Source organism: Helianthus annuus, chromosome 7 (assembly GCF_002127325.2).
Source record: "Helianthus annuus cultivar XRQ/B chromosome 7, HanXRQr2.0-SUNRISE, whole genome shotgun sequence".
NCBI classification, from domain to species: Eukaryota; Viridiplantae; Streptophyta; class Magnoliopsida; order Asterales; family Asteraceae; genus Helianthus; species Helianthus annuus.
Window position 1 is genome coordinate 66,028,224 of NC_035439.2, and position 21,084 is coordinate 66,049,307.

At 37.1% G+C, this 21,084-nt stretch overlaps 1 long non-coding RNA gene across 1 annotated transcript; it reads right to left on the minus strand.

Moving 5' to 3' along the window:
• Positions 1-17,904: 17,904 nt before the first annotated feature.
• On the minus strand, positions 17,905-19,081 carry LOC110903918. Its single transcript, XR_002572238.1, has 3 exons — positions 18,960-19,081; positions 18,621-18,681; positions 17,905-18,292 (listed from the first exon to the last, which is right to left on the minus strand). It is a non-coding gene; the product is annotated as an uncharacterized LOC110903918 (long non-coding RNA).
• Positions 19,082-21,084: the final 2,003 nt, after the last annotated feature.

Genomic DNA, 21,084 nt, shown 5'->3' on the forward strand with positions numbered 1-21,084 from the left:
ACGGTTTGGTAAGGGTCTTGCCCTTGTTCAGCGTTTAGAGGTCCTGCAAGGGACCTGGGTCAAATTTAGTAGGATCTCCTTCAATACCCAAAGGTATTGGATGGCGGGGATCCAAACTCTTTGACCCCCTCATAAGTTAACTACTATTAATACTATAACCCGGCTATTTAGGACTGTATCCCTGCTGACTCAGACTACTTAGTCGAGGGTAACGTCACTTTCAAAAGAGGGACCTACCTTAATTTGCATTAATAACTTAATTCATTATCTTTCAATAATCCGACCCTTTAGGATTGTATCCTTGCTGACTCAAACTACTGGATTGAGGGTAACGTTGCCTTCAAAAGAGGGGCCTACTACAATAACTAAGATAATCTCTTAAACAAGTGCAAAAGTGCGAAAATAATCAAAGGTTATACTAACACACGAGTCGGATCCAAGTGATTCATCTTGTCTATCTGTTTTTATTTTTATTTTATTTTCAGCATTTAGTTAGTTTTATTTTCTTAGTTTAAAAAAAAATTCTAACATTTTGATTTGATTAGACGTTGAGGATAAACCGGTACTAAAAGCTCTTGTGTCCTTGGACGACCTCGGTATCTTACCAACACTATACTACGTCCACGATGGGTGCACTTGCCCATATGTGTGTTTAGTGTTAGTAAATATCGTGTTTTATAAATTTAAAACTTGGCTAAAGTGTAAAAAGGGCTTAAAATATATACCTAAAACATATACACACAAACGCACATCAACAGGCCTTAGAGGCAGTGTCTGCCTGGTGCCGGCTATGTCAGCACGTTTATTGGGTTATCCGTTCATTGTGCTACTTGTGCTATTGTGCATCAAGTTTGTCACTATAGTTCTGTGTAAATAAATGAAGTATCAGCAATAATGTATGATGCATGTATATGCATGTAGCAGAAATCAAGTAGCAGTTTAACCACAATTTTAAGCAAGCACAGTAATTAAGCACTAATTAAATATTAATTAATTCGTACGGATACCTGATTTGGTGAGGGTTGTCACATGAAGATTGTGCTAAGTACTATGCTAAACAAATGAGAGATCATCTGAAGATGATGGAAGAAAGTGATAGTGAGGATGAGAAAGCCAAGAAGAAAAAGAAAAAGGTAAAAACACTGGTTAGCAGTGAAGATGAAGCAGTACCGGTAGTGAGAAGAAAAGTGAAAGAAGTTCTAAAGTTCAAAATTAATGAAAATGCTGATGCTAGTGAAATGAAAGTGAACTGTGAAACTTGTGTGATCTTAAAAAAGAAAAACAGTGAACTGTTTAACAACATGAACAGATTGAAGGAATCTTATGATGTTCTGAACAAAGCAATGAACATGTATAATGACACAAGTGAAGAGCAGGCTACAGCAATGAAGACACTTCAGGGAGCGTTCATGATCAAACAGAAAGTTGTGAACAACTACATTGAGAAGTGTGTTGCTCTGGAACAAAAGCTAGAGTTACAAAGAATTGAAACAGAAAGGGTTAATCGTTTGTTGAAAAGTTACTCATGTACTTCTTATGTCATTGACAGGATTTATCCAACTGTTGAAGGCATGACGACATTTGAAGACGATGAAGTAACTGAAGAAAAGAATGCTGAAAAAGTTTTTGAAGAAAAGACTCCAGAGAAAAAGACTGAGAAGAAGAAAGACACTAAGAAAAAAGGCTGACAAGAAAAATTCTGGTAAGAAACAAGGTGTCAGTTACAACAAGTGTCCACCCCCGCTGGAAAATGGATATTTGCCCAGAAATCCAAATTCTGAAAGAGTCCAAAAGGCTACAAACTTACAGTGGGAGTCGGAATCGTCAGTCAATTTGCCAGACAGTATTGATGTCACGTTTACATCGTCTGACACTGATCAACAATCTCAATTGATGAAGAAAGTGGTGGATCATGTGTTAGATAACGATGAAACTGAGGAGTCAAAGTCAGAGTCAAAGTCTGAGTCTAGCATTCCGGGTCAAAATGAAAAACAAGGCAAAAGAGTGTATAGTAATGAATTCCTATTATCAAAATCTAATTTGGATGATGAAACGTTTAAAGTTGCATATACTTTGAATGATTCTGACAAATTATATTCTGATAAGGAATTTCCAATAAGAGGTGTTAAAACTGAAATGATAAACAAGGTTTTCAAACTAACAGAAATTAATATTTCTGAAATAAAAGATTTAAATCTTACTGATAAACCTAAAAAATACACCTCAAGAGTTAAACAAAGAGAAAACAAGAAAAAAGGTTATGGTTCTGGTTCTGGTTTTCAAAAGAAACCTAACCATGGTAATTTCAAAAAGAAAGGTCTTGGTTTTACTCCAACAGAAAAACAGAAAAATGAAAAATATGTTCGTGATGTTAATTCAAGAATGACATTTGTTTCAGGTACATCATCAGAAGAAGAAGAAAAGAAAGCATTTTGGAGACAGTCAAATAGAGAGTTCCTTGCAAAGAAGCAAGAAGAGATGAAGAATGCTGGTCAGAGAAAGAAAACTCGAACCTGTTTCAAATGTGGTAGAATTAGACATCTTGTGGTGAACTGTTCGCAAGCAATTCAAACCAAACAGGGAGTTTCTAAACTAAAAGAGAAAGTTGTAGGACCGGTTTGACTCCGAAACGATTACGTAACCGAACGTGTGACGTGCGGAATCCGTACACGAACGTGACCGAACACACGAGACGTAATATAATCTGTGATTCTATTGATCAGATCTGAAAACGTACAAGAACCTGAATCACGATGTCACTTTCTCTCTCTAGTTTCTCTCTCTAGCTCCTATCTTCTCCAAAGCTCTAAAGTGACCAAAGTTGCAAAAGTTCTAAATGAAAACCCTAAGTTCTCTATTTATAGGCCAAGGGGCAATAAGGAATCTTTCCTTATTTACAATAATGCCATCTTACCTTTTAGTAACAAGATATTACACTATAATCACTAAAGTTCTTCTGTTTCTGCTACGAACGGAATTGACGGAGGCGATAGACATAACTGCACTAACAGACTCCCCCTTGGATATTGCCGCAGTCAATCCGTAGTCAACCTCGTAGCGACTTTTCTTTCTCTCTCTCTCTCTTGAGTCTTCTTGAAGCTTTAACACTTTTTCATCAACGTAGACTCTCTTTTGTTTGAACAGAATCCCCGTGGATCTGTTTTCAGCTTCAGCTTCTCCTTTCTATAGACTCTTTTCTTCGTCAGGCTCCCCCTATCGTCAAGCTTCCGTGCTTTGGGATCGACACCTTGTGTGACACCACACCCAAATAAGGATGCACCATACACAATTGATACCAACTTACCAGTAAATACTTACGTTATTGATACAAACGGTAATGTACAAAAGTTGGAAACTTAAAGGTACAAAGTTTGGTCAAACTACTATTAGCTGATCACGCAAAATTTCCACCAGATAAGAAAGTTTGAGATACTTTATTTCACTAGTCACGCCTATCCGAGATAAACAACCCGCCTAAGACTAACCATCATTTCCTGTGACACATGCTTAAAAGACGTCAGATATTACACTGGTGAGTTTATGAATATACACAATTTACAATTCACATTATTTAATCATGACTTGTACCCGCCCATGTTATCATAACCCAACGTTACCACGTAACTTCCATAACCATACAGTTAATGCCTACTACACCACAGGTGTAGTACCGACAAATCCCGCCGTAGCGGCACGTATAAGGGACCACAAATATCATGTGTATGTCATGCTCAGGTTATATACATGCGTACAACAGTCATGCCATATTATTACAGTTTAGGACAAGCATGTTCACATTTGAAAAGCATTCATAAAACTCACCTCTTGCTAGTAGCTAACCGTTGATACAATTGCTAGTATGATTAGGTACTATCTCAAGGTCCTGACACAATTTACATAATCCTAAGTTAGGTAATGGTACACCTAACTAGTCATTATCATGGTTGGATATTGGTTAACCCTACCTTGTTTAAGCATGGTTGATCAGTCCATGCCTAACTAAGGCTAGGCTACCCAATACCCGCCCCTGACAATAACCCTAGTACCTAAAAATAATACTAACACTACTACCACTAATATATTATTACTAATAATAAAACTAATATTAACTGCTAAAAATAAATAATAAATAACTAAACATAAACTTAAACGAGAGTATACCTACGGCATGTTGATGTAGAGTTTCCCTACTCCTGTTCCTACTCGTGCTCCAAAAACGACTACTAACAACACCCAACGGGGTATCGTATACGCGGGATTCTCAATACTAGAGCGTTCCCGTTAAAATTTTGGTGTATCTAAAATCCTACAATTTAACTCCTATATGTATGTGAAGCAAGCAGGCACCTCAATTCCTTTCTGGGCGATGTGGGACATTGACGTGCTTGCTAGCTAGCTTGACGTGCTAGCTAGCTAGCTTAGTTATATTAATTCAGCTGCTTCACTCGTTTTTCTTGTATAACTTTTAAAATATGACGTTTTATAAAACGACGAATATGTCATTAGAACGAGCATATTTTTATCTACGTTTTAACTTAAGTTTCATTAAAAACGGAGTAAGGTAAATAAAATAATGTATTTAATTATTAATATTAAACAGTCTCTTATAATAGCCATGGCTTGTACAGATGTCTCATATTTCAACTAAATATTTCAACTAACCATTTTACTCGTTACTTAGTCGTTCAACAATATATAAATTATAAATTTTAAATATAATTTTATTGGTTCACAAAACAGGATGTTACAACTCTCCCCACCTTATAGAAATTTCGTCCGCGAAATTTAAGCAAAGAGATGTGGATATTTTTGTTTCATCTCGTCTTCTTTTTCCCATGTCTCTTCAGGTCCTCTCCTTGCATCCCATTTGACTCGTACTAGAGGAAACTCCCTGTTTCTTAATTTCTTTATGCGTCGATCTATGATCTGAATGGGGCGCTCTGTGAAGTTCAACTTGTCATTGATCTGGATCTCCTGCCAGGGTATCTTAAGTGACTCGTCCGCTAGACACTTTCTTAAATTTAACACGTGAAACGTGTCATGAATTCCTTGTAATTCTGTTGGCAATTTTAACCTATATGCTACAGGACCAACTCTTTCGATTATCTCAAATGGTCCAATATACCGCGGACTTAGTTTTCCTTTCTTCCTGAAACGAATGATACCTTTCCAAGGCGAGACCTTAAGTAATACCTTGTCGCCAACTTGAAATTCTAAGGGTCTTCTTCGTCTGTCGGCATAACTTTTCTGTCTATCTCTAGCAGTCTTCATTCTTTCTCGGATTTGTATGATTTTATTGGTAGTTTCTTCAAAAATTTCGGGTCCAGCTAATGGATTTCTACCAATCTCAGTCCAACAAACTGGGGTACGACACTTCCTTCCATATAGTGCTTCAAACGGAGCCGCCTTGATGCTTGCGTGATAACTGTTATTGTATGCAAACTCTATTAGAGGTAAATGCTCATCCCAGTTTCCTCCAAAGTCTATCACACATGCCCTAAGCATGTCTTCCAGTGTTTGTATGGTTCTTTCACTTTGGCCATCTGTCTGTGGGTGATAAGCCGTACTTAAATTTACTTTTGTTCCCAATTCCTTTTGGAAGCTTTGCCAAAATCTGGACGTAAAACGGCTATCTCTATCTGATATAATGGAGATAGGTACTCCATGACGGGTGACAATTTCTTTGACATAAATTCTTGCTAATTTATCCATTTTATAATCTTCTCGTATTGGCAGAAATGAGCAGACTTAGTTAAACGATCTACTATAACCCAAATAGTATCGTGACCATTCTTAGTTCATGGAAGTTTAGTAATGAAATCCATGGTTATCATCTCCCATTTCCATTCAGGGATCTCGGGTTGTATTAAACATCCTGCAGGCTTCTGATGTTCTGTTTTGACCTGTGAACACGTCATGCATTTTTCCACATATTCATTGATTGATTGCTTCATCCCTGGCCACCAATATTCATCTCGAATATTCTTGTACATCTTCGTACTGCCAGGATGCATTGTATACTTTGATCTATGTGCTTCTTCCATCACCATATCCCTGAGTCCTCCCACAATAGGTATCCAAATCCTATTGTGGAGTCTTAGTATTCCATCTTCTCCTTTAACAAGTAGTTCTTGTTTTCCCACCATCCTTTCTTTGTTAATCTGCTCAACTTTCAGGGCATGTGTCTGTGCATCCTTAATTCGTTCTAGTAAACCTATTTTCACTTCAATTCTAGATGCACGTATTCTTAAAGGTTTAACTTTGTCCTTCCGACTAAGGGCATCTGCTACTACATTAGCTTTTCCTAGATGGTAACGAATTTCACAATCATAGTCCTTCAACAACTCCATCCATCTCCTCTGTCTCATGTTCAACATCTTTTGCTCAAATATATACTTTAGGCTTTGGTGATCAGTGTAGATCACACACTTAGTTCCATATAAGTAATGCCTCCATATCTTGAGGGCAAATACTACTGCTCCGAGTTCTAGATCATGGGTGGTGTAATTTCTTTCATGTATCTTTAACTGTCGAGATGCATAGGCGATAACTTTGCCTCTTTGTATCAACACACACCCTAGTCCATAATGAGAAGCATCACAATATACTACAAAATCTTCGGTACCCTCGGGTAATGCAAGTACTGGGGCACTGGATAACTTTGTTTTCAAAAGATTAAAAGCTTCTTCTTGTTGGCTGCCCCAGACAAATGGGGTATTTTTCTGAGTCAGTGTCGTTAGAGGCATCGCTATCTTAGAGAAATCTTGAATGAACCTTCTATAATACCCTGCTAGCCCTAGGAAACGTCGAATTTCTGTGGGATTTCTTGGTGCCTCCCAATTCTTAAGTACTTCAATCTTTGTAGGGTCCACTTGTATGCCTTTTTCATTAACAACATGCCCTAAAAATTGGACTTCCCTAGTCCAGAATTCACACTTACTGAACTTGGCATAAAGTTTTTCTTCTTTTAGTAACTTAAGAATGGCACGGAGATGACCCTCGTGTGTTTCTCTACAAATTAGGATATCATCTATGAAGACGATTACAAATTGATCCAAGTATGGTTTGCAGACTTGGTTCATAAGGTCCATGAAGGCAGCTGGTGCATTAGTGAGGCCGAAAGGCATCACTAGGAACTCGTAGTGACCATACCTTGTCCTAAAGGCAGTCTTGGGTATATCTTCTTCTCTAACCTTTAATTGATGATACCCAGATCTTAGGTCTATCTTCGAGAAGTAGCTTGCGCCTTGTAATTGATCAAAAAGATCATCGATTCTTGGGAGTGGGTATCGATTCTTTATAGTGATCTTATTCAGGTCTCTATAATCAATACACATCCTCATTGAGCCATCTTTCTTCTTGACAAAGAGAATCGGCGCTCCCCATGGTGACGTGCTAGGACGTATGAATCCTTTGTCCAGTAACTCCTGGAGTTGGTTTCTCAACTCTTTCATTTCAGTCGGGGCAAGGCGGTACGGGGCTTTGACAATAGGGGTTGCTCCTGGGATCAAGTCGATTCTAAACTCAATTTGTCTGTCAGGTGGTAATCCGGGAAGATCTTCAGGGAATACTTCAGGGAATTCAACCACTACTGCTACCTCTTCTAGTTTCTTTTCTTCCTTTGCCTCTAGTGCATATACTAGGTAAGCTAAATGACCCTTTTGAATACACTTGGATACTTTTATCATGGAAATAAAACTTATGGGTTTACTAGGTCTTTCCCTATCAATTGTTACAGTTCCCCCTTTTGGGTCCTTAATTTGAATTTGCTTCTTATCACACAATATTTGAGCTTGGTGACTAGATAACCAATCCATTCCTATTACTACGTCGAACTCTCCAAGTTTCAGTGGTAGTAAGTCTATGGATATTGGGGTCTTACTAATCTGGATGGTACAATCCTTTACCACACTCACAATTTCTACTTCCCTCCCATCTGCTAGTTCTACTATGAATGGCTTATCTAGCTTACAAGGAGTCTGATTAATCAAAACTCTAAAGTGCTCAGATATAAAACTTCTATCAGCACCAGTATCAAATAGTATTTTAGCATAAAAGTTGTTAAGGAGAAATGTACCTGTTATGACATCAGGGTTCCTACGAGCCTCTTCAGTATTCAGAACAAAAGTTCTCCCTCTTGCTTTATTAGGTTCCTCATTCCTCGTAGGACAGCTATCACTATAGTGGCACGTCTCTCCACATTTAAAACACTTACGTGGCTCTCTACAATCACGATAGTTGTGTCCAGGTTTCTTACAGTTTCTACAGACTAACTGGTTACATGGACCGGAATGTCCTTTTCCACAAGTTGGGCACCTAGGTGGGGGTCCTCGTTGCCTCTTGAAATATCTGTAATTGGGTTTCTTTTGTTCTTGGTAGTTTTCCCATTTCCTTTTCGGGATAGTTTCTGGGGTTTTCTTTTGTTGGATCTCAGTGGCGATAGTTGCCCCAGCCTCTACCGCATCATGATAGGTAGTTGGTTTGGTAGACTTGATAAACGTGCGATATTCTGTGGGGAGTCCCCACAGGAATCTTCGAATACGATTTTCTTCAGGGTTCACCAAGTAAGACACTATTCGAGACATTTCATTGAATTTGGTGACATACTCCCGGTATGTCTTATTCCCGAGTTCAAGATGCAAAAATTCCTTTTCTATTCTGTCAGTTTCGCTTGGTGGACAGAAGTAATTTGTAAACAGTTCTGAAAACTCCTTCCAACTCAGGCGATGTGCCAGATCATCACCTCTAGTTTGCTTTTGTATTCTCCACCAAAATAAGGCTTCAGATTTAAACAAATGAACAGCAAACCTAACTTTATTTCTTTCATGGCAATCACTGACGTCTAGAATGGCTTCTACCTCACTTAGCCATTCATGTGCCTCAATAGCACCTTTTGTTGGTGCAGTCATCTGTCGACTACGTCTAATGTCGAGTCCGGGTTGCGATGCGGATCTGGTCAAGCATGATGTCATCATGTTTAATGATGACATCATGTGACATCATCATTATTCTATGATCATCAACAACAATAAACGACAAAACTCATTTAAGTTGTAAGAGTTTAAATGGCAAGTTGATGTTGATTGGACCAACATGAAGGTCCAATGATGTGCTTTCAATTTAAGGTCCAATGAGAGAAATGCACAAGAAGGAAAAGTGATAGTCAACATGTGGTGAACCGCTCTTATGGCAGTTTATACGGATCGCTTATAAGGAAGCATATGGATCGCTTATACGACATGTTTCATGGATCGCTTTTATGACAGTTATTACGAGCGATCCTAGAGTAGTATAAATAGGCTTCATTGTCATTTCATTTGCAACAACTTTCAATACCTCGGTATCAAATCTGAAAGTTGTTGCAAATGAAATGACAATGAAGCCTATTTATACTACTCTAGGATCGCTCATAGTTACATATCTGGTTCGCTTTTTAAGACAATTGAGGTCCGCTCATAAAATCTTTAGGACCGCTTATAAATCATCTTGGGTTCGCTCTTTGTGACATTTTAGGCTCGCTTATGAGACATCATATGGACCGCTTATAAGTCAAGCATTTGAATCGCTTTTATGATAATAGTGTGCACCGTTTAAAAATAATACATTGTAAATTGTGCATTGTTTGAAAAAGTTTATCGTGTTGTGTGATACGTTTAATGAGGTGATCAGACTGCATGTGAAACTATAAATGTGTTGATCAGATTAAAAATAGTGTATTTTGTCAGCTATCGGCCCAATCAACAAAAAGAAACACACCGTTCCACTACTTGATAAACACAATTAAAGTGTCAGCAACTACAGAATCATTAAAAAGCACCGCCCATTTGGTTCCACTACTGGATACTACCGCCCCATTAAAAGGCCCACTACAGAATCATTAGATATTATTGGTTGATTGAGTAGGTAGTTGTCGGCTGAAGTATACATGCAAGAGACCCAATTATCTAGCCTGCTAATGACCCAATTATCTTTGTTTACACCGCCCCACTAATCATTAAAGCCCAATATTCATAAATTGTAGCCGCCCATGTTGTCAGTTTTGTTGGCTTGTATATCATAAGTAGCGGCCCATATAATAAACATAAAACAATCAAAGTTGAGTTAGTTAAATCTGAGGTGTTTCACGAGGTGAATCAGTTTACATCAAGCCAGTTCATTTGAGATTTGATTCCAGTTCAGGTTGTGTGTTCGTTTGAAGAAGTCATCAGGGTATTTGAACGTCAGACGAAATAGAGTCACGCCATTAGTATTTGATCCGGGTCATATCAGTCCGCTCAGTGTGTCAATCTTCTGTCCGCAAAGAAAATTCACCAGTTCGAGTACCAGTTCATTTCCATTAATTGATAAATCTTTAAACTGATTGTGTTTCTTGTTTGTGTGCATTCAGGTATTTCCCGAAGCATCATCTGCGCTTTGAAACATGGCTGAAGAGTTCTACAATGCGTTCGCGACACCCGTTGCCCCTGTAACTCCTGCTGAAGCGTTGTATAATGAGAATGAGACGGGCACTCATCAAAAACCGCCGAAACTCATGTACATTGAAGATTTTCAGGGATGGAGAAATCGATTTGAGAATTGGGTTCAAGCCTACAGATTCGATGCTTGGTGTTCACTGATAAAAGACTATGAGAAACCAAAGAATGAGCGTGGATTAGTAAAGGGTTTCGATGATTTTACTGAAGCTGATAAGTTGAAGTACACTAGTGAGAAGATGATGATCAGCATCCTTCAGCAAGCAGTTAAAGAAGATATCTTCGTCTTACTTCAACATAACGGAACAGCTAAATCCATTTGGGAAGCGTTGATTCAGAAATTCAGAGGGAGTGCTGATATGATCAAAAACAAGAAGGCATTATTGAAGAAATCGTTTGACATGTTTACTGCATTTGATCATGAAACAACCAAGCAGACTATTGATAGATACTGTCATTTGGTGTTGGAAATGGGTAGGTTGAATATAGTGAAAGATGGTGATGAGTGGGTTGATAAATTAGCAGAGGCGTTACCACAGCATAAGTGGGGAACGTATTTGATGGTTGTGAAACTTATGAGAAAGTCCGAGAACATGAATTTGGCTCAGTTTATTCAGAAAATCGAAGAGCAGAAGCTGGATATTCAAAAGACAGCTATCATGACAAATCCAAATGCAAAGCAAGATGTCAGTCTATATTATCGGGGAAACAAGTTTGAGACCACTCCCAATCTTAGTCCAAAGATTAGTACTGCATTCAGTGCTGATGATTCTGCCAGTCCTCATGCAAGTACTACAACTCAGAGTGGTGGATCTACTTCATCATTCTCAAGCTTTGATCCTAACATCAACACACCTAGTCCTCAAAAGCAAAATTCTACAAATTTGCAATGCAATGTGACACTGAACATCCAGAATGGTCAAAGTCTTTCTCCTGAAGTGGCAAAGCAACACATGGCATGTCTTGTCGCTATGTTAGAATCGTATGAAAGTTTGATTGCAGGTAAAATTGGCAATCCGATGCTCACAAAAGAAGACTACGACCAAATCGATGCAGAAGAGCTTGAGTTGATGGATGTGAAGTGGTGCTTGGCCAGTGCATGTAGGAGAGCTGAAAAATTTCAACAGATTACGGGCAGAGACGAGTTTCGAGGAATGGCTACTTCTCCACTTGGTTTTGACAAGTCAAAGGTTACCTGTTTCCGATGTAAAGGAAAGGGTCACTTTAAACGGGAATGTAAGAACCAAGAGTCAACTGGTAGCCAAGAAAAGAGCAATTATTATCAGAAATCGATCTTTCATCAAATCGATCAAAAACCTCAACAAAAGGAACCGCAAACTGCTCATGGGAGAATGATTGAAGAAGCCAATAGGAAAGCTTATTATGGGATAATTGATCAAAATGATGAGGTTGTAGCACAGGGATTTAGTTGGGACAAGTATATACCTAGTAAAACTAAATCTGATGTGGCACTTGTTACCAGGATTCTGGATCAAAGTGAGGATTGTCAGAAAAGGATTCCTATATTTCCAGATCTTGGAAGTGATGTTGATACGGATGATGAGGAAGAGTATCTTAACAAATGTAGAAAAAGCATTGATCCTGACAGTTTTAATTTTTTCTATGCAGATAAAGTTGAGATGCTGAATCAGAAAAAGATTGCTCGATTGCAGAAAGAGCTAGAAGCAGCAAAGTTACTCGCTGATGAAAAGGCGAAGACTGAAGCTGTAGAAACAAAAGATGAAGCCACTGCTGAAATTACAATAAAGAAGATTGTTGAAGTAGAAAAAGTAGTGGAGAAAATTGTCGAAGTCGAGAAACTCATGGAAGTTGAGAAAATAGTTGAAGTTGAAAAGATGGTCGAGGTAGAAAAGATTGTCGAAAAGATTGTTGAGGTCGAGAAATTTGTAGAAGTTGAAAAGACTGTCGAAGTCGAAAAGATAGTTGAAAAGGTGGTTGAAGTTACTAAGCCTTGTGAGAAATGTTCAGAATCTTGCAAAGATTGTGAAGAAAAAGATAGAAAGAATGCTGAGTTAGAGAAAATGAAGGAAGATTTACTGTTTGATGTGAAGTATGTGAAAGAGTCATACGACGTTTTGAACAGGACAGTTGACAGTTTGAAAAGAGCAAATGCAGAATTTGAAAAAGCAAATGACAAAATGAGTGCAACTTTGATGACAAAGCAAAGCGTCATAAATGATTACATTGAAGATTGTGCTAACTTGAAGAAGGAGTTGGAACTTGAGAAGATAGAAAGTGAAAGGATTAACCGATTGTTGTTGAGTTATATTACATGTGATTATCTGATTGATCGTGTTTATCCTACTGTCGCAGGTCTTGAAGCGTTCAAGAAGAAAGGAAAAGAAGAGGATACTGGTAAGAAACCAAGTGTCAAGTATAACAGATGTCCGCCTCCTATCTTTGAGAGTTATTCCCCCAGGAAACCAAATGAGGAACAAGTAGACAAGGCTCTAAACATCAAATTAAAGTCTGAAATCACTGATGAATTACCAGACAATATTGATGTTACATTCACACCGTCTGACACTGATCATGAGTCCGAGTTAGTTAAGAGAGTTGTCAATCAGGTGTTGGATACGGATGAAGAGTCAAAACAGGAGTTTAAGTCTGAAAGTTCGAGTTTGTCAGAAAAGAGTCCGAGTTCACCGGTTAACAGGGTTTACAATAGAGAATTCTTGTTATCAAAATCTAATTTGAATGATGGGTCAATCAAAGTAGCATATACTTTGATCGATTCAGACAAATTATATTCTGATGAGGAATTCCCAATAAGAAGTGTCAAAACTGAAATGATCAAACAGGTTTTCAAATTAACAGAAATTAATATTTCTGAAATAAAAGATGTAAATCTTACTGAAAAACCTAAAAAGTACACTTCAAGAGTTCAACAGAGATTGAACAAGAAAAAGGGTTACGATTATGGTTCAGGTTATGGAAAGAAATCAAACCATAGTGGTAATCTCAAAAAGAAAGGTCTTGGTTTCAATTCTTCAGAAAATCATAAAAATCAGAAAACTTATAAACCAAAAACAAAATTTGTTTCAGGTGGGAGTTCTGAAGATGAGCAGAAGAAACCGTTCTGGAAACAGTCGAATCAAGAGTTTCTTGCTGAAGTGAAGAAGAATGTGAGAAAATCTGCTCAGAGAGTTGATAGAAGAACCTGTTTCAAATGCCAAGAAGTTGGGCACATAGCATGGAATTGCCCCAAGTCCAACTACCAAAAACAGGGAGTTTCTTCTAACTCTGTTTGGAGAAAGACTTGTGCTGATAAGAAAGAACAATCTGTAAACATGGTTAAGAAGTTTGAAAATTCTAATTCTGAGGAAGGAGAAAGTTCAAAAAGGTTTTACAAAAGAAGAGGTGATTTAAGTAAACAAAAATGGGTTGTTAAATCTGAGGGTAATTCTGACAATGAATCTGATTCCATAAAATCAGAGGAGTTATTGGTTGATAAAAAGATTGTGAATTCCGTTCAAGTGGTGAACGATGAGAATTTTCCGAAATTGACAAAAGAAAATTTGATGAAGAAAGTTGGAAAGGTTGAAATCTCAAATCAATTCTTCGCCGATAAAGGAGAATTTGATGTTGATAAGGCTTTCAACGGGAAAGTCAAACATATTTTTGGGAAGATGGTTGATAAGAAGGTAAAAGGTGCTAAAGAATTTTATAAATCAAAATGTTGGTGGGACAGATGTGTTCCAAAGTCACCCAAGGCTGGTGAAGCTTGGGTGGACATTATGTTTGAGTAAAACACCGGACTTGCCGGAGATCCCAAGTTGGTATTCGTGGATCAGGAATCGACATCTTTCTAGTGTTTGAAAAGTTTGTTTGAAAGATTTTGAATAGTGTTTGAATGTTTACAGGTGAGAGGACTACGCCGGAGCTTCCAGGTTGGTAAATGCGAAGCAGGAATCGGCATCCTGATTGGTAAAATGGTGATGTAGACGTAACATTCCTACAAGTGGTATTGTGTGCTTTTACAAGTGGTTATTTTTACAATTGGTTTAGAGATCGCTTGATTGCAGATGGTAAATCAGGGACGTTAAGTTGTACTTGATTTACTACATATGGGTAAAAGATAGACAAGATGATGAACCACATCCCCGTACTTAAAAATGATAAACCTACAAGTGGTTTTTAATCAACCAAACTTATTTTCCGGAAAAATCATTTTGATTAAAACAAACTTTAGTGTTTTGAAATCTAAATGAGAAAATAGTTTGTTGATACGGGGAGTTCTGATTGTTTATGCCAAGTGAATGGCGAATTGATGCGATTTGATATCGGTTGTCATGTTTCTGTACAGTTTGTTTTCAATTTTCGTTAATGTGTTTGCATTTTAGGGGGAGTAGAAAATTTCAGAAAATCCAAAAACATTAGAAAATCTGAAAAAGACAAAAACATGATAAAAACCAAAAATGAGTTTGTTGTGAAAAAGAGGAAATGATAGTACATCAGCGGACTATCACAACATGCTAAAGATTTGGAAAGTTTAAAAGTGTTAAACAATCTTACTGTCGATGTGTCAGTAGATTTTTGCACATTTAATAAACTGTGACGAGATATAAACCTAAATTTCAAACTTGCTTGTTCTGTGGGTTAACACAAACTTGGATATATAGGTAACCCCTGAAATCTTGTTTGAAAGGTCCCTTATTCTGAGATACTAGGTCTTTATGCTCAGTGATATCTGGGGTATTATCCCGGGACTTCTGCTGTATGGAAGTACTGACCTAGTCCCCGGATAATACTTTCTGCAAATGCTTGAAAAAGCACCGCCCTCAGTAAATCGATGAAACAATAAAATTGATAGTCATTGTTGTTGTAAAAAAGATCCTCTAAAGGGGACCCACCAAAAGTCGAGCCGTCATCTCTCTGCTGAACGGAAGTTCTGACCTGAGCTCTCACGGTTTCGCACCTAACCCCTTACAGATATCAGCTGTGGTATACTCACCTGTAAGACTGAATATTGGGATCTGGATACGGGAGTATATTCAAGTAGTGGGACACACGGATAAGTTTTAGTTTCTAAGACATTAATATCGTATCTCTGAACAGTTGAACTTTGTGTGAAAATTTAAGTGGACCAGTATACTGACAATCTAGGTAAATTGTTTAGAACTTAAAATGAAATGAAGCTTAACGGTGTTGGTGATTTGTCTCATAAGCTGATATGATCCTCTTACACAAACTCACAAAAATAATGTTTGTAAATATTTCTTTACTGCATTTTATTTCTCTTATGTCAAAAATTCAAAAAGATTTTGAGTGTGTTTTAGCATAAATTTTTGAAAAATCCAAAAAGATTTTCGACAACTGGTATTGAAAAGTTGAGGTTCAAAATTTCGAGTGCTAAACATGAATGAACAAATGGTTTGGGAGAGTGTGTTGGTTTTTAAAAATACAAAAATGATATATATTTCCAAGTGGTTCTTCAAATTGTAAAATCATTCTGTGATTGTATAATTTCTGCGAATTATTCATTAGATATTTTCATATTATCATCGGGAGATTTATTTTTGGGTAGAGGATGTGCAGGTTTCAAAGAGATAGAGATCCAAGTTCCGATACCTGAAGAATTTGAGAGTTCAACAAGCCAGACTGCGATCCCAGCTTATCGAAAGGGGGAGTCTGAAGACATCCAAGTAAAGATTGTGCGAGAAGAGTCATCTGTTGATGCTGATGAAAAGAGAAGAAAAAGATTTGAGGATGCTTTCACTGTTAAAGACTGAAGTCGTTGAAGACTCGACACTTTAGACTCGTCAACATCTGAGGGGGAGTCTGTTGGTGCAGTCATCTGTCGACTACGTCTAATGTCGAGTCCGGGTTGCGATGCGGATCTGGTCAAGCATGATGTCATCATGTTTAATGATGCCATCATGTGACATCATCATTATTCTATGATCATCAACAACAATAAACGACAAAACTCATTTAAGTTGTAAGAGTTTAAATGGCAAGTTGATGTTGATTGGACCAACATGAAGGTCCAATGATGTGCTTTCAATTTAAGGTCCAATGAGAGAAATGCACAAGAAGGAAAAGTGATAGTCAACATGTGGTGAACCGCTCTTATGGCAGTTTATACGGATCGCTTATAAGGAAGCATATGGATCGCTTATACGACATGTTTCATGGATCGCTTTTATGACAGTTATTACGAGCGATCCTAGAGTAGTATAAATAGGCTTCATTGTCATTTCATTTGCAACAACTTTCAGATCTGATACCGAGGTATTGCCGGTTTTTTCTTGTAATCAAGAACGTTGTAAAATCAATATACAAGAGGATTTAAGTGTGATACAAGCTGTGTACGCATCCGTTTCCTTGTTTCCGCCTCTGAAACGGAGTTGAGCTCTTCCGAACGACTCGTTTAGGTCGCGAAATCCGATCCTACACCTTTCTTCTCGTCGAATGAAGGAGGATTACATGAAATGAAAGTCTTGTAATTACATTCTTTAGAGATTTCTGTTTCTATAGCTTTAGATACTTTCGTATCATCTACCTTCTTTTCCGGGCGAGGTTCTTCTCGTGGAGTTGGTGTAGGTGTAGGTGCAGTGTTTCCCTCAGATTGCCCTGATCGTTTTGTATTCTGACGTTCGCGTCCCTGTGCGTTGGCAAGGATTTGCGCAACTCGGACGGCAATCCGATCGATCATGTCATCTCCTAAGTTTACAGGTTCGCTATGACGAGCAGGATTAACTGATGGGTTAGGTTGACGATTATTGTTAACCGAAGGTTCTGCCGACATTTTCTATATTTTTCATGAAAAATACTACTTCAATATTCTATTTATTAATGAGCACTTAGAATAATTAATTCACATAATACAATATTTTTCAAATGTAACATGTTGAAAATATAACTCTACTATGAACATTTTACTATTAATTAAATTTATAAATTAATTAATCATAGTAAAGATTTTTAATATTGAAACTTAAAAGAATTAATGTTTAACTAAACATACTACTAACCTGCTCATGTGTTTTATGTGCGAGAGAAGGTTGTGTATGATTTGTATGAAGGAGGTTGGCATCTATTTATATTAACAATGAACTACGCTATTGGCCGCCTTCACTTTTTTTTTTACTCTATGATACTTGATTGAGAAGAAATATTACTTACTCAAATAATACACAAGTATCATTATATATATGCACTTCACGTATACAACGTATACGTATTACATTTTATCTTTTAGATTTTATTATTATTATTATTATTATTATTATTATTATTATTATTATTATTATTATTACTATTATTTTCTCCTAACGAGTAAAGAAGACAAGATTTACGAGTAATTATTGTTAAGGGCAGTGTGTACAAAGTGGTAACGAAATGAGGATTTATAGGTTGTAATTATTACTATGGGTATTTTATAATGACTCTATATCCTTAGTAAGTTCATACCCGGATTTATCTATTATTCGTATTTCAAAGTCAGCCAGAGCATCCTAAAAATTACATAAGCTGGCGTGTTCTCTTAGGTTGAAGCCTAGGTATCCATACCAAATACCTAATTCGCTAAAACCTTTGGCTCTGATACCAACTGTGACACCACACCCAGATAAGGATGCACCATACACAATTGATACCAACTTACCAGTAAATACTTACGTTATTGATACAAACGGTAATGTACAAAAGTTGGAAACTTAAAGGTACAAAGTTTGGTCAAACTACTATTAGCTGATCACGCAAAATTTCCACCAGATAAGAAAGTTTGAGATACTTTATTTCACTAGTCACGCCTATCCGAGATAAACAACCCGCCCAAGACTAACCATCATTTCCTGTGACACATGCTTAAAAGACGTCAGATATTACACTGGTGAGTTTATGAATATACACAATTTACAATTCACATTATTTAATCATGACTTGTACCCGCCCATGTTATCATAACCCAACGTTACCACGTAACTTCCATAACCATACAGTTAATGCCCACTACACCACAGGTGTAGTACCGACAAATCCTGCCGTAGCGGCACGTATAAGGGACCACAAATATCATGTGTATGTCATGCTCAGGTTATATACATGCGTACAACAGTCATGCCATATTATTACAATTTAGGACAAGCATGTTCACATTTGAAAAGCATTCATAAAACTCACCTCTTGCTAGTAGCTAACCGTTGATACAATTGCTAGTATGATCAGGTACTATCTCAAGGTCCTGACACAATTTACATAATCCTAAGTTAGGTAATGGTACACCTAACTAGTCATTATCATGGTTGGATATTGGTTAACCCTACCTTGTTTAAGCATGGTTGATCAGTCCATGCCTAACTAAGGCTAGGCTACCCAATACCCGCCCCTGACAATAACCCTAGTACCTAAAAATAATACTAACACTACTACCACTAATATATTATTACTAATAATAAAACTAATATTAACTGCTAAAAATAAATAATAAATAACTAAACATAAACTTAAACGAGAGTATACCTCAAGACTATCTACGGCACGTTGATGTAGAGTTTCCCTACTCCTGCTCCTACTCGTGCTCCAAAAACGACTACTAACAACACCCAATGGGGTATCGTATACGCGGGATTCTCAATACTAGAGCGTTCCCTTTAAAATTTTGGTGTATCTAAAATCCTACAATTTAACTCCTATATATATGTGAAGCAAGCAGGCACCTCAATTCCTCTCTGGGCGATGTGGGACATTGACGTGCTTGCTAGCTAGCTTGACGTGTAGCTAGCTAGCTTAGTTATATTAATTCAGCTGCTTCACTCGTTTTTCTTGTATAACTTTTAAAATATGACGTTTTATAAAACGACGAATATGTCATTAAAACGAGCATATTTTTATCTGCGTTTTAACCTAAGTTTCATTAAAAACGGAGTAAGGTAAATAAAATAATGTATTTAATTATTAATATTAAACGGTCTCTTATAATAGCCAGGGCTTGTACAGATGTCTCATATTTCAACTAACCATTTTACTCGTTACTTAGTCGTTCAACAATATATAAATTATAAATTTTAAATATAATTTCATTGGTTCACAAAACAGGATGTTACACCTTGCTTTTCGTATGCAAGCTCTTTCAGGATAGTTTCCTGGCTTCTCAAATCCACGCTTCCTTTTGCGTTGAGCTCGTCTTCAGACTCCCCCTTAGACTCGGCTTTCGGGATCGTAGTCTGGTATAACATCTGCAATTCTCAAACATTTATAAGTAACACTGTTTTGAAAATTCAATTTTCCAGAAATCGTAATCTGGCACTATTCAACTCTCTAAATCACTCCCCCTATCAACAATCTTCACAGATTTGGCAGTGTTAAAGAATCCAACTCCCTCACAGTTAATCGTCCAAGTCCAAACTAATGACCTTGGAGATATCACAAACTGTTTTTGAAATTTTTGATTTTAATTCAAGTATCAAATTAATGAACTTGTTTTATTTTCAGAAACACAATCAGCTTACTTAGATTTTGAAACTCAGCAACTCAGACATCGGTTTATCGAAAATAAAGCAGAAATCAAAATCTTTTTGTATTTTCTGAAAATATAAAGCAGTAAAGAAATATATACAAACATATTTACAGACAATATTTTTGTTTGAGTATTCGTCAGAGGATCATATCAGTTTTTGACAGGTCACAAGTACCGTTGAGCTTAATTACACATTAAGAATTAAACAATTCACTTAGATTGTCGATATACTGATCCACTTAAATTTTCATACAAATTTCAACTGATTCAGGATACGAATTAGATGTTTTAAGAACTTAAACTCATTCATGTGTCCCACCTCTTGAATATACTCCCGTATCCAGATCCCAATATTTAGTCTTACAGGTGAGTATACCACAGATGATATCTGTAAGGGGTTAGATGCGAGGGCCGTGAGAGCTCAGGTCGATACTTTCGTATACGCAGAGAGATGACGGCTTCGACTTTTTGGTGTGTCCCCTTTAGAGGATCGTTTAGTTACAACAGCAGCGACTATCAATTTTATTGTTTCATCAGCTTGCTGAGGGCGATGCTATGTTTCAAGCAATGCGGAAAGTATTATTCGGGGACTAGGTCAGAACTTCCATTCAGCAGAAGTCCCGGAATAATACCCCAGATATCACTGAGTATAAAGATCTAGTATTTCAGAATAAGGGACCTTTCAAACGAGATTTCAGGGGTTACCTATATATCCAAGCAGTGTTCCCCACGAAATAAGCAAGTGTTTGAATTTAGGTTTATATCCCGAAAAAGTTTACTAAGTGTATAAAAACCTATCGACATATCATCAGTGAGACTGTTTAACGCTTATTAATTCTTTACAATTCTTTAGCATACCGTAACTGTCTACTAATGTACTATCATTTCCTCTTTTTACGCAAAACTCAAATTTTTTGAATTTTATCATGTTTTTGGATTTTTCAAATTTTCTAATGTTTTTGTATTTTCTGACAATTTTTCTCCCCCTAAAATGCAAAACCATTAAAGAAAATTTGACAACACGATGCTGATAGCTTTGTCTCGCCATCCATGTTCTGCTTCTCGTGTACCGAATTACAGAAAAACTAACATAAAGTACCCCCATGATTTACAACACATTGATTTTTA